The sequence below is a fragment of the Leptinotarsa decemlineata genome, unplaced genomic scaffold (genome assembly GCF_025532065.1).
Source record: "Leptinotarsa decemlineata unplaced genomic scaffold, Ldec_3_MD MMD2_P_RNA_scaffold_14, whole genome shotgun sequence".
NCBI classification, from domain to species: domain Eukaryota; kingdom Metazoa; phylum Arthropoda; class Insecta; order Coleoptera; family Chrysomelidae; genus Leptinotarsa; species Leptinotarsa decemlineata.
The window spans coordinates 7569162-7584144 of NW_027412528.1; the positions used below are offsets into that span (position 1 = coordinate 7569162).

The 14983-nt window shown below is 35.6% G+C and overlaps 1 long non-coding RNA gene across 1 annotated transcript; it reads left to right on the forward strand.

Annotated features, from left to right (window-relative positions):
• Positions 1 to 1653: 1653 nt before the first annotated feature.
• On the forward strand, positions 1654 to 5517 carry LOC141483326 (uncharacterized). Its single transcript, XR_012466014.1, has 3 exons — positions 1654 to 3634; positions 3733 to 3881; positions 5384 to 5517. It is a non-coding gene; the product is annotated as an uncharacterized lncRNA (long non-coding RNA).
• The last annotated feature ends 9466 nt before the right edge of the window (positions 5518 to 14983 follow it).

The following is a 14983-nucleotide window of genomic DNA, read 5'->3' on the forward strand; positions in this document are numbered from 1 at the left end:
AGGCCATTACCCAAATTTTGAATCCACGCTTGGTGGGCTTCATAGGCATGTACTGCTTCAGTGACGAACGTCCTTTGAAGCCCACCATGCTTTCATCGATGGAGAGTTGACGAGCCGAAGAAAACATTTCTTTGAATTTCTGGTTGAGGTGAGTCACCATAGGTTTGAGTTTATAAAGTTTATCGAAATTGGGATCACCTTTTTTTGGAGCATTTTCATTGTTGTTGATATGTAGATACCGTAAAATTGTTAAAAAAACGCTTTAGAGAAATTGTATTGGCTATTCTGAAAACACGCATATTTTGGACCAGTAAAGTCGAATGCTCGGCAAATTATGAAATCCCATGATTATCAAAAATCCAAAAAAGGCTTTCATTTCTTCAATTGTAACTCGTTTACAATCCTCTGGATGATATCTTCTGACATGAAATGCAGAGATATTTAAGAGGGCGATTTTTCGTGTAAGTCACCAATACCGCCGAAATTTTCATTGAATGAATAATTTTCATATTTTGTTGGCGCGTGTGCATTTTTACTCCATTAGCATACTAAACGGTTTATTAGTCAATGGTTGATTGTTGGATTCATTAGTACGACCATTATTGTGAGAGTCCTCTATTTCACTGTCACTGTCTATATCAGTAGAATATCTCTGGTATATGAGTCGACGTCGTACTATAGATAATGGTGTGTTTTCTGAGTTCTCGGGAATATAATCCGGATCGTTTACAGAATCATCAGAGCCAAAGTCATCAAGAACTTTCAATTCTTTATTTGACCCTGAGGATCTACTTCTTATGACCTTTTGTGGGCGCTTTTCATGAACTAGCTGATCGTCTGCATCACTATCGCCCCCAACATCAGAGTCGACGGCTTGTTCCTCCGATATGCCATCAATAAAATCGTATAACTCTTCTGTGTCCAGTGTTTCCAAATCAGCCAAACGGTACCGCTCCATTCTATAAAATAGAACAAATATGTAATTAATTTTTCAGTTTATGTATAACAATAATTTTAACATTCAAACTGTTTTTTTTTCATGATTAAGCACATAATGCTATCCTCAATATATTTCTCAAAATCTCTATTGCATTGAGAACAACTCCAAACACTGCATGTTACTTTTCAGTAACAGTATAATAAAATTTATTTTAGGTTATATCATACTCCAACTACTTTTAACTCTTATATCATCCGAACCGTAAATTATTTTATTGACTTATAGATTATAATATGATATCTAACTCTATTTGAGAATATAATAATACTTACATTGACAAGATTATTGAAAACTTCCTCAAAAATTAGTAAAACTCTAGATCACAACACGTTTTAAAAAAGGGATCGATATTCACGTTTGTATACAAACTAAGTGGCCAGATTAGAAGCCACCAACACATAAAGGGTTAAAAGGATGGCAATGTTTCAGCCCTCATTATAAGTAAAAACATAAACAGAACATCATTCTGTTGATAATAACACTTAGTTGTAACCTGTTCAATGATTTTTCACTATTATTCGATACATTTTATAAGTACTAAAGGTAATATACTTACTTCCGTTTAGCGTTTAGAACGCTAAATAGTAGTCGATACGCAAAACTAAATAACTCATCAACTGTACTATCAACACTACAGCAAGATGTTAATGTCATGTGATTTTAATATACAGGGTGTTTCAGAATTCGACGGACAAACTTATACCACGTCATTCCTCTTGCAAAATTATGAAAAATGAGGTAGGACATGTGTGTCCGGAAATGAGCCGTTTCAGAAATACAGGGCGTTGAAGTTGCAAAATAAAAAGACCCTTTTCGTCGTAGCTCCCGGACTAAAAGGAATAAATTAATGAAACTCAGCAAATCGATTACGAGCTAGAATGTGCTTCCTCCAGTGGTATGTTTGCTTCAGTATCAGTAGCCAGTGGCGTTCCAGCGGGGTAATAGCTCATATACGACAACGTAACAAATTCCCTCAGAAAATTATTATATAAATTCAAAGTATTATCAGAGATGCTTGATAATGTCGCAACTCATTTCTCGCTTGGCTGTTAACGAGAGGATTTTTATTTGCTGTTTCACCCATTCATTCATTCATCCAAATAATAAAAGAACTCATTTGAAACTTAATTAAATGTTTATTGTAAAAGAAACGAAAAAAAAATACTTTAAATAAACTCAAACTCAAATGTTAATAAGAAAAATACATTAAAATAATCAAAAAACTTACATTATACTGCCACCCAGCAGGATTGAAAAGAAGGAGATGTGCTGCATTTCTGATGACCCAATCGATACGTAAATGAATACTGTCTGTTGACTGTTAACTGTTAATTGTTAACTATGGTCCATGATCTTGACCTCCCTCAATATTTATAAAGAATTATACGCTGACATTGCGACTTTGATCCGGTCACTGTACTGAGGTAAAATGCACAGCATGCAATCTGTGCCAAGTTTGCATATTTGGAGATTGTTTTATATTCCATATCCTGTGATCGGATCAATTTCGATGTCTATGAACTTGAAATATCAAAAGATGGAATTCTGAATACTGAGTGTTCTTGTGTTAAAATATTGAAGTGAGGTTGGAATAACTTTCAATTCATATATTTACTCAAATGAATCTGAATCATTTCATGATTATTTTCTATATTTGACACATCTCCCCTCCACGTTAAAGCTGGCCCCCAGCTTTCTTGGTGGTAATGAAAAACAAAAAAACAAATTGAAATTCAAATGAAAACTCACAATTCAATAAAAATATTTTGAATAATAAAAAAAACAATGGGTTTAAAATATGATTATAAACATCAATTACAAACTACATGTCCTATAAAAGTTAGAAAAAACTATATTGTCCAATTGATTCTGCAACTATGAGTTCCCACACTAATTTTGTCATAGTTCGGCACTGAACTTTATCTGTCTTTGTGTCACTCCACCAATCTGTCCGCACATCGTTCCGTGTCTTGGTTCTGATACTGTTTTGGTTGACGGCTGCTCGGCTACCACAACTCAACTGGATGGAAACATTGGCAACGTAACAGTGGACTGAATTGGACTGGACTATAATTACGTATTACGTTGTGCTTTGCGTTTTCTCGTATTACCAGAACATGTATTTATGATTTCTGTGAAATGTATCTGTCATTCTGTTCCATGCCTATTCTCTCAATTGTGTATAGAGAAGAAGATTTACGATTTGACATGACATATGACATACATATAATTTGATGAATATGTGAATATTTAGCGCCATTTGAACGATTTTGATTTTACACTTTGAAATGTATTTATATCTGTGTGTTCATCGTGTAATAGTGTGATCGAGTTATTAGCGGCCCTGGATTATAGAAATTTACTCCGTCGAGTGCTTTTTGGAAACTTCAAACATCATCATTTGTGGTTCTGTTTTGTCAGCATTTATGAAAATAGCGTTGTTTTCATAAATTACTTGCGAAATATTTTCTGTAGGCTGCTTGGGATTTGGATTATCCTGGTACTCAACGGTATGATGGTGATTCTGAATTGTTTTGAGTATTACAATTCTATTCACATATTATGTCTGTGGATGGTGTCTGCCCACACAGGAACTGTTTATCAGCTACTCAGAACAACTGGTAACGCAACAACGTAAGTATTCGTTTCTGGTTGAATATGGCACTAGTGACTGCGATATTCCGATAGTCCATTCATTTGAACCATGATGATTCAAGTTCATGTTTCCCTAGGTCATCGTGCTGTCTGTTGTACGATCTGCTGAATGTCCTGGAGTGGAAAACCGTAACAGTGGTGATGGAGTAGTGGAGTAGTGACTGCCTCGAAGTGCCTTGGGGTGTGGTGTTGCCTCGATTGCATGAAACAAGAGAGAAATTCGGCAGTAAGTTCTTTCATGATATACTTTTATTCTTATAGCTAGGTTATGTTACTGATAAATTCGATAACAAAAAAAATCAACAAAAATCACTGCATTATATAGTTAACAATCATTTGACAGTTTAATCTAATTGGTTAGAGTACATATAATATACATATATACATTAAAGTTAATTTGACGATAAATAGCAAATAGCTCACAGACTTTCTTTTTCAACTTTGAAACATACTTTTTGATTTATGCTTGAGCATACTGTCAAAATCCATTGGTTCTTTATGACACACCCATTTCAACATTAATTTCTTTTTGTACAATTTTTTACTGATTCCTTACAGTCTTTGTCACCTGCCTATTCAATTGTCACCTCATGTGATATACATTTCACTGAATAATAGGAAATTGAAAATAGCAATAGCAATTTATTTTCTTTTCGATGAAAATAAACAGCTATTGGAAATATTTATCGAAAACAACTATTTTCCTGGCTAGTACCAACGACGAATATTGAATTATATCTGATAAATATGTATTAGAAACCACATGTAATTTGCATCTCTCAGATTTTGCATATATTATTATTATTCTCTATATACTCTTTCACCTTTCTTCATAATTACCATGACGTAGTTACTTTCTACATCTTGAAACATCATATTTGTCTTTTCTCAAGACAACTTTCTGTGTCGTACTTCCTACAACATCGTACCTATTGTCTTTCTTCTGAAGACCTCATATATGCGCATTTCATTTCATGCCTCATACAAAATTCATATTATTATCATCATCATTTCTCATGAACATCTAGCACATTTTACACACCTTCAAAAATGAAAAATTTCATGCAGTTTTGGGAGCGTTCTCCACAGTCTGCCTTTTCATCTTGTGTGTATAGTCTACCTATATAAATGATTCTTCTTCAATACATAATTATCAATTCTCACCTTTTCAATATATCTATACGCTTCTTTTATTTCTCATAATATTACAAACTTCACTGTTTGTAGATCATCAGTCTGAGATGCTATTTTCTATTACTTTCCATGCAAAATAAAAAAATAAAACTATGTGGTGACATTGAATTGTTTGTACTACTTCTGGCAAGGAGTGTGTCAATAATGCATTCGTTATCATTATGTTTCTTTTCTTATGTAATTACTGCATATTTTTCCTCAATTAATTTTATGTAAAATTTTATTTGAAAAAACTAATTGCAACTGAAAAAATATTTTGTATCTGCATTTCATTCAATTACTATTCTCTAATTATTATATCCTAACTATTCTGGATTCTTATATGTTTAAGAGTGTATATTGCATTTCTAGTCAGGATACTCATTCATAAAACAATTCAGATTTCTGAATTTTTTTTTGTATAACACATACTTAACTAGATGAATTATTTTTTGTTTAATATTATATGTACTCTGGACATTATTAACTGAACATTTTCATGAAGGATTATATGCATTTACAGAGTATAGTTTAACAAGTTTCATTTTGTTTTAGGCGTGGCGCTTAAGATTATGCAAAAAATAGTGAACAATAGTATTTGAGGAAAAAACTTTTTGTGAAAGAGAGGTAAGTATGCTTGAAGTGTAACACTGCCATGTAAAACATGTTTTAATAAAATTTTTGAAGACCATCATCTTTTACTACCTCTTGATATCAGTCTCGCAATAAATATTTATAGCAAATGAATTATTACTCTTCAAACTCAAAGAAAAAAAGTTTGAATATTTGCTGGTTATATTCAAATGAAACTATTTCCAGAATTTACTAAAAATAGTAAATCTGAGGGATTTTTTAAATATTTTACGTTGCGCTGTATCGAAAACAACATCATAAATCAATTGACAAGGGTACGTATTTATACTGTATGTCAAAAATGAGGATTTTTTCATGTTGGCGACCATGATGGCGTTCCTTATCTCAACAGTTTTCAAAAAGTTAATAAAACTCAAAAATGGACCTTTTTCTTGTGTCAATATTCTTATTGATTATATTAAATATATTAATTACTTAATGAGCTGACGTTGATGACTACTATAATTTTTACGAGTCATTACCAATAAATTATTAAAGAATGATTGGGAACAAGGAATATCTTATGAATCCAACTAATTGATACTATGATACACATTCCCAAGCTGATGAAACAGATATTGGTAGGTGTATCATTTATTTTTCAAAAAGTCAGATACGTATGCAAAATTTCGAAATCATGTAATGGGTAATCGTACGGAGCTGGATGAACAGGTATTCCATACGTTTAGCCAATCTCAACAGTACAGTTCCAAGCTGATGAAACAGATATTGGAAAATGTACCACTCATACTTTCGAAATTTACAGACAAGATATGAAAAAATTTGTCAAATTTTTCTATTGGCAATCATAAGAAGCTGAATGAACAGATATTCTTTACGATTGCTCAACTTCAGTAATACTTTTCTTTCTAAGCTGATGAACAGTTATTAGAAAGTGTATCACTCATAATTTGAGGAGAAAGGAAACATGTAAAATTGACTGAAATAATAGGTTGTATTTGGATTTGAAAAAAAATTGAAGCACAAGAACCAACTTATAACATATTCAAAACTAATTATCAAACTACCAAAAAAAACATTTATTTGAAGTATATTAAAAAGAAGGAAAAAAAACAGCTATTAAATTCTCTCATTATTCTCAACCAAAAGAAAAATACACTTTTCAGCTAATTACCACAAAATATTATTAATACTTGAACAATTCAACTTTTTGTATCAGAAAATTAGTTTCACAGGCCCATTATGAAGAATGAAGCCCCCGAGAACGAGAGAGGCGCCTCCACCACGTGTCGCAACTCAGTTCTCGCTTGGCTATTAACGAGAGGATTTTTATTTGCTGTTTCACCCATTCATTCATTCATCCAAATAATAAAAGAACTCATTTGAAACTTAATTAAATGTTTATTGTAAAAGAAACGGAAAAAAATACTTTAAATAAACTCAAACTCAAATGTTAATAAGAAAAATACATTAAAATAATCAAAAAACTTACATTATACTGCCACCCAGCAGGATTGAAAAGAAGGAGATGTGCTGCATTTCTGATGACCCAATCGATACGTAAATGAATACTGTCTGTTGACTGTTAACTGTTAATTGTTAACTATGGTCCATGATCTTGACCTCCCTCAATATTTATAAAGAATTATACGCTGACATTGCGACTTTGATCCGGTCACTGTACTGAGGTAAAATGCACAGCATGCAATCTGTGCCAAGTTTGCATATTTGGAGATTGTTTTATATTCCATATCCTGTGATCGGATCAATTTCGATGTCTATGAACTTGAAATATCAAAAGATGGAATTCTGAATACTGAGTGTTCTTGTGTTAAAATATTGAAGTGAGGTTGGAATATCTTTCAATTCATATATTTACTCAAATGAATCTGAATCATTTCATGATTATCTTCTATATTTGACAATATGCTTGAATTGATCACAACTTATTATGCAATCGTTGAATGTAGGCTCTCGTATGGAATAATAGGCTGGGGAGATGTAGCTAGCACACATTTAAATAAATTAAAAACTTTACAAAATATGTCGATTAAAATAATTTTCAAAAAAGATCGATATTACTCCACAAATCTCCTATATGATGAAACAATTTTTTTTTAAATCAGGCAGCTATTCTTTCATAAAATTTTGATACATCAATACAAAAATAAAGATAGACTAATTTTAGTATCGCATTCCTTTCATAAAAAAGCAAACGTAAACAAAAACTCAACCATACCTATATCCTATCAGGCAAAGATGCCACTCTTACCTTGGACCAACACTTTTCAACACCTTGAGTTCAGAACTTGGACAATCTCCTTTTTTTATATTCAAAAAAAGTCTAAAGAAATACATCACGGGCGTAGATTGAATGAAAATACACGATCTTATTAATATGAGAAATTTCCACCAACCATTACAGGAAATATATGTATATGCATATGTGTATATATGGGTACACACGTATCATCTAGTTCTTCAATTCTGGGAATAATAAATTGACTGAATTATCCTTCTCAATGTATATATGTACACTTTCGTCTCTGAATATATTAAAAATAAATAAATTTTGATGTGAATTCTGAATTAGACTTATTAACCATACATTATATATGTAAAATAATTGCTAATATTCATTATGTGAAATGTGTTTCATAACTTTTATACTCCAATATACATTATATACTAACCACACTTTGAACATTGTAGAGTTTTCCACTAATAGCTATCATGTTACTCTCACTTAGTCGAGAAACCGCACATAATAACCTTAGGATAAGTGGATAAAATCAAAATTAATTCCTACGGACAAGATTCTCTTTTGTAGGGTTCTTGTTTATATCTTGTAATTTTATTATTCTTTGTAAATTTCCAATGTAACCATTGCTTTTCATTAAATAAATTGATTGATTGATTGATTGATTTCTATCATGCGATATGCGCGTTACAAAAACAACTTTGGTGCTGTGTGCTACTAGCACATGGCAACATTCAGTCGGTGATTATAAATAACATTATACATATTCAACGATAACCTACAATTTGACTCGCTCGATTATAGGAAAATTCCTTCATTTCAAGCACTCGTTAATATGGTTAACATTTATGTAAAAAATGTGTTTTTTGTTGATACCACTGTAGTAGAATAGCGTTATGGCGAGAAGACTGGTAATAAATCGTCTTGATATAGACGAACTGACCTATGAATTAGCATATCGGGGCGTAGCAACTGGCACTTGTGAGGAAATGAGGCATCGTCTGGTTCAAGCAATGCAGATGGAAAGGTACGGCGAGAGTCTTCGATATCCTTCATATCCATTCACTTTCGAGGAAGATGAAGCTGCAATCAGAGGGAAACTAGATGACATCAGAAGGCTGATTGATGACATAACCGATTCCGGAACGAGTAGCGGGGCAACGAAACTTCAGATCAAGCTAGCACATGTGTTGAATCGTATAGACAATATGGACCCGAATAAGTATAAGGACAAAGAAACCCGGAAATCCGAAATCCTGGGTTTGGCTCTGTCGTTGATGGACGAATTTTCACATAAAGTTGACAGCAGCAAGAGAAGTGATACGAAGCGTGTGCCGGTTGCACTAAATCAGTTAGAAAGCAGATTGGGAGCTCAATCATTCCATGCTAACTTAGGAGCAGTTGCTCGATCGTCTCTGACGGAAGATCCAGTCTTTGACCCATGCTCAACTAGTAAAATGATTCCGCCTTATAAATGGAATCTGAAGAAGTTTTCTGGAGATGGTAAAGGAATGTCGGTGACAGCATTTTTCGAGGGAATAGAGGAGTTGAGACTAGCGCGACATGTCCCCAACGCTATTTTGTTGGACTCAGGTGTGGACCTATTTGCTGACAAGGCGTATCAATTTTATAAAGATTGTCGGAATCGAGTATCGACCTGGGAAGAACTAGTGGAAGAGTTTCGAGAAGAATATCTCTCTGCCAATCATTCTGACGCATTGTTCGAAGAATTGCAGAAAAGGACTCAACACCACTCAGAAACCATCGGAGTTTATCTTGCAGTGATGTCAAGCTACTTCAGCCGCCTAGGTTGCCCAATGACAGAGGAAGCTAAGCTGAACATAGTTATGAAGAATTTACATCCCTTTTACCAAGACAGATCACGTGAACCCTTACCCACAACCATTTCAGAACTTCGCTCGGTATGTCGAAGAATGGAAGCCAGAAGGGACATAATCAATAGCTACGTAGAACCATCAGCACGTCGTGGCAACGTGATAGAGAAGGATTTGGCTTCGTAGAGGTCACCAAGGAATTGAATGCCTTAGAGATAGCAACGGCACGAATTCCGTCGAACAATCAGTCGAAGGAGATAGTCTGTTTCCGATGCAATCAACCCGGACATCGTGCTATAGGATGTGCTCTACCGAAGCAACTGGAATGCTATAGGTGTAAGAGAAAAGGGTATACCGTTCGTAATTGTCCAAACTGCTCCGTGTCGGGAAACGACAAGCGGCGCCTTTGAATCGTCGAGGGGAAGGCGCTCGCAAATTGCACTCGGCGACTGCTATTCAACCAATCCTTGATTATATTCTGGATCACGCCGAAAACGATGAGAGACCCTACCTTAAAGTTGAAGTCTTGGGGCGTAGTTTACTGGGGTTATTAGACTCGTGTGCCTCAGCCACTATCTTGGGACACCCAGGTTGGCAAATCGTAAAAGATTTGGTACATTTGAATTCAGCAAAGAGAATTAGTTGCACTGTTGCCAATGGTCAAGTATGTGAAAGTATAGGAGAATGTGAAGTGCCATTTTGTTTAAGAGGCAAGCTGAAATTAATTCGAGTTTTAGTGGTTCCTGATGTCCCTCATCACTTAATTTTGGGAACGAATTTCTGGAGAGCAATGGGAGTGGTTCCGAATCTGAGGCACAACGAGTGGAAATTTTCTGAGGAAATTTGCTATCTGAACGCATTGGACCATCTTCGAGGACAAACAGTTTTATCACCATTGGAAGAGGCCCGGCTGAACGCTGTAGTAGAGAAGAACAAGGAGCTCATTGGGAATAATTTAGGCTGTACGAATCTAGCTGAACATGTCATCGTGACCAACTCACCACCCATCAAACAACGTTATTATCCAGTGTCGCCTATTATTCAACAACATATTGATCGAGAACTAACAGAGATGTTGAAGAACGATATTATCGAGAAGTCGAATAGTGGCTGGTCGTCACCGGTTCTTCTCGTTAAGAAGAAAGATGGGAGCTACCGCTTTTGCGTTGATTACAGAAAACTAAATTCGGTAACGGAACGAGACAGCTACCCTCTCCCATATGTTTCCCACACGCTCGATAAATTGAAAAATGCACATTATTTATCCTCTCTTGATATCAAGTCTGCGTATTGGCAAGTTCCTGTGGCGGAAAAGTCGAGACCGTATACAGCGTTTACCGTTCCTGGGCGTGGTTTGTTCCAATTTAAAAGGATGCCGTTCGGATTACATAATCCACCAGCAACGTGGCAGAGGTTGATCGATACCGTCCTAGGACCTGAACTAGAACCACACGTCTTCGTCTATTTGGATGATGTAGTGATCGTTACCCAAACTCTGGAGAAACATCTGACAGTTCTTGATGAAGTTTTCCGCAGATTGAGAGAAGCAAATCTCACTGTTAGCTTCGAAAAGTGTCAATTTTGTAGGCCAGAAATGAAGTATTTGGGATACGTTGTAGATAGAAATGGGTTGCATGTCGACCCCGATAAAGTCAAGGCTATGTTGCAGCTTCCTAGACCAGAATCGGTAAAAGATGTCAGGAGACTGGTGGGTACTTTTTCCTGGTACAGGAGATTCATACCTGAGTTTGCATCCATCGTTTCTCCACTCACATCGCTGCTGAAAAAGGGTAGAAAGTTTGATTGGACCGAAACTTGTGATATCGCTTTTCAAAAGATGAAGGAACGTCTTATATCAGCACCAGTCTTGAGCTGTCCGGATTATTCCCTCCCATTTGTTCTGCAAACAGACGCCTCGGCATTTGGAATTGGCGCTGTTCTCACTCAGACTCGCGAGGATGAGGACGTAGTAATTTGCTATTTGAGTAGATCATTGACGAAACAAGAGCGCAATTTTTCTACTACAGAAAGGGAATGCTTGGCCGTGCTGTGGGCGATTGAAAAACTGCGACCTTATTTAGAAGCTATTCCGTTCACCGCAATAACCGATCACTATTCCTTGGTCTGGTTTGGAAGTTAGTTGTACCAAAAGCGGATCGGAAGAAAATTCTTATTGAAGCTCATGCAGACCCGATCTCAGGACATCAAAGAATATTCAAAACCTACCATCGTATCAGGGAAAGGCATTATTGGCCAAAGATGAAATCTGACGTGTCGAAGTTTGTTCGAAATTGTCCCACTTGTTCCGCCTATAAACCCGACCTCAGAGGACCAAATGGACTAATGACTCCACAACCGAAAGTGACCCGGCCATGGGAAATGATCGCCAGTGATATCATGGGACCCTTACCTATCTCTACAAAAGGCAATAAATTCATCTTAGTCGTAACAGATTACTTTAGCAAGTTTTCATTAGTCTTTCCGCTAAGATCGTCAACAGCAGAAATCATCATAAGGAAGATCGAAGAGGAAGTTTTTCTGGTATATGGAGTTCCCCGAATTCTCTTGTGCGATAATGGGCCGCAATACCGATCTCGACAGATGAGAAAACTCGTGGAAGAATATAAGGTGAAAATTAGGTATAATGCCCATTATCATCCTCAGGCAAACCCGACTGAACGAGTGAACAGAACATTGAAGTCAATGTTGGCTATGTATGTGTCCGATAATCACAGGACATGGGATTTCAACTTACCCAAGCTATCATGCGCCTCGAGAACGGCTCGACATGAGACGACTAACCATACTCCATATTTCGTGAATTTCGGCCGCTCAATGGTTTTGTGCGGAGAGGAGATCTCTCGGAGGAAAAATCTATTGGTTGATACTGAACCTGCCGAAGATTCGAGGCCTGAAGGATTTAGAAAACTCTTTGAGTAGATAAGGAAAAGGTTAGATGTGGCTGCTCGAAAGAATGAAAAATCTTATAACCTTCGAAGAAGGTGTGAAGAATTTTGGCCAAATCAACCCGTTTGGAGGAAGAATTTTGTGGTATCAGAGGCGGACAAATATTTTAGTGCTAAGCTAGCGCCAAGATTTGTCGGGCCTTTTTATATTAAAAAAAGGGCATCCCCGTGGACATATGAATTAAGAGATGAAGACGGTAATTATAAGGGGATATGGAATGCGAAAGACCTAAAGTCAGCTAGCGCTGATGAAAATTTACACTAGTAAAATTTCTTGAGGCAAGGGGGGAATTGTAACGGTCTAAATTTACTTGTAAATATTGTAGATATTGTTCGTTTATTTATTATGGAATCGACAGAATTGTCATTTATTGATGACGAACTTTTCGTCACAGCTAGGGACACATCTGGTTTGCCAGTGTGCCCAACCTACATTTTCAAAGAGTTTCCGTGATTTTTCTCTAAAAACAACGGTGTTTTCGCCGCCATTTCTATTGTATCTCGTGTATTATACAGATATCCAACTATTCTACTAGATTTTCCTACGATCAAAAATACTTATTTTCTATCTTGCTACCCTATTGGTCCAAAATAGTGACAGCAAGTTGTTAACGTAGTCGATTGTTCTTTTTTCTCAATGAGATTGATAAATCGAGAGGAAGGAAGAAAACCGAGGCCCTCTCACTTTTTTGGAGATCGGTGCCCTATTCTGTACGTGATAGTTAGCATTTTCCAAATAGACATAAATGTTTTCTCAAACATCCTGACGGGAGTAGGTTCATTTGGATAAATAATAAGTGGAAAGTGTGTATTGGGTATTGTTCCAAATATATCGTTGTGAATTTGGAAGGGATGACCCATATTTCCGCACTCTTATGAGGATTAATAAAGCTAACTACGTAAGTCAGTCACGCCATTTTACCTCTCGAATGAAAAAAAAAATGCTTCGAACTAATTTTCTCATTAAATTTTAGTGGCTATCGAAATTCTAACGTTTACATAAAATCATAAGAAGATCAGCAAAACAAAGGCGCAAGGTTCTGCCTCTTAACATTTACAAAGTTACGTATACGATCAGAAACAGAAAGGAGGAAAAAAAAACAACTCTTCTGAAAAGAAGGTAGGTCACGTATATGATGAATTACTCTCGGTTTGCCTAGACATAGTTATTGTAATCACTTTAAAGAGGGAATTTATAAACTTTATTGTATACTTGGATACCCGATGTGTTCTTATCATAAAATATATTGAAAATAAGAGGATTACCTATTTTGTCATGAAAAAAAAATTAAGGAATTGATTGAGAAAGTTACTTTACCTAATTCATTTCAATGGCCTTTATAGTCGTTCCCATTTATTATTATTTCCAATGCATTAATATACCGGATGGACCTCAGGAGTGTTATGATTGGACTCCAATCTAGACCGATCTGCTACTATCATTATTAGCTTCTTAATTCACTTGTAACCGATATATAGATCATAATGTCTCGTTTTTATATACGGGGGGCAGTATAAACATTCAATCACTTTCGGCTTTTCTTATTATATTCCGTTAACGTTAAAATTTAATAAATTTAGGAAGACCAGACCATCTCAATAAATCTTAATGGTTCAAAATTGATAATCAATAATTCTGGAGATTTGACCTCCAGTAGTTTTTTTTTTGTTTGTTTTGCAAACGTTCGATACTTATCTGATACATTGTTTTTGGTTCTTCATAAGGGTTGTTTGGTACGGCTAGATTTTGGATGACACTGATTCTTGGAAGACAGAAAGGGAATTTGGGAACTTACCAGCCTTCACGACAGTTCATTCAACGACCAGGGAGGCATTAAGACACGCAAGTAGTGGGGAAAGCTAGACACCTATAGATTATTGTTACTTTTATTTATTTTGAGAGGAATATCGAATTTAACCTTTTGCGTCCAACCTATATAAATATTTTTGCGGCGTCTGCGCTCTGGGCCCAAAGCTTCTGACGAATTAATGCACAATATTATCCTGTAAACGTATATAGGTTGTACGGTATTGAATCCTATATTTTCATGTCCTTGTGTATATATGTATGTATATAGATATATTGAGTTAGTTCTTTTGTCCACGGGAGTTTATTTATTTTGAGAGAACTCTTTCGAGATTCGATGTGCAGAAATCGCGAATTTTTTTTTTGTTCATTTGTAATTTTTTTATGGAAATAATTTTCCGGTGAATGTATTCATTTTGTTTCCAAATGTTATCAATCGGTCACACCGTTGTACAAAGCCATAATAAGAGATCTTGTAATACAAGTTTGGTACTGGTACGTTGTCATTTGTTTATTTTTTATTCCACTTGGTAAATTGGGGGAATAGTTTACTACTCAGGCATTCTATATCGGCAATTAAATTTACCTGGCGCCCAAATATTGCTATCAATATACTTTGAACCCACCCCGTCTCCACTGTGGTGAACCGATAGATGCTTGTCATAAAAATCGTGACTGCATAAACCCGTAACT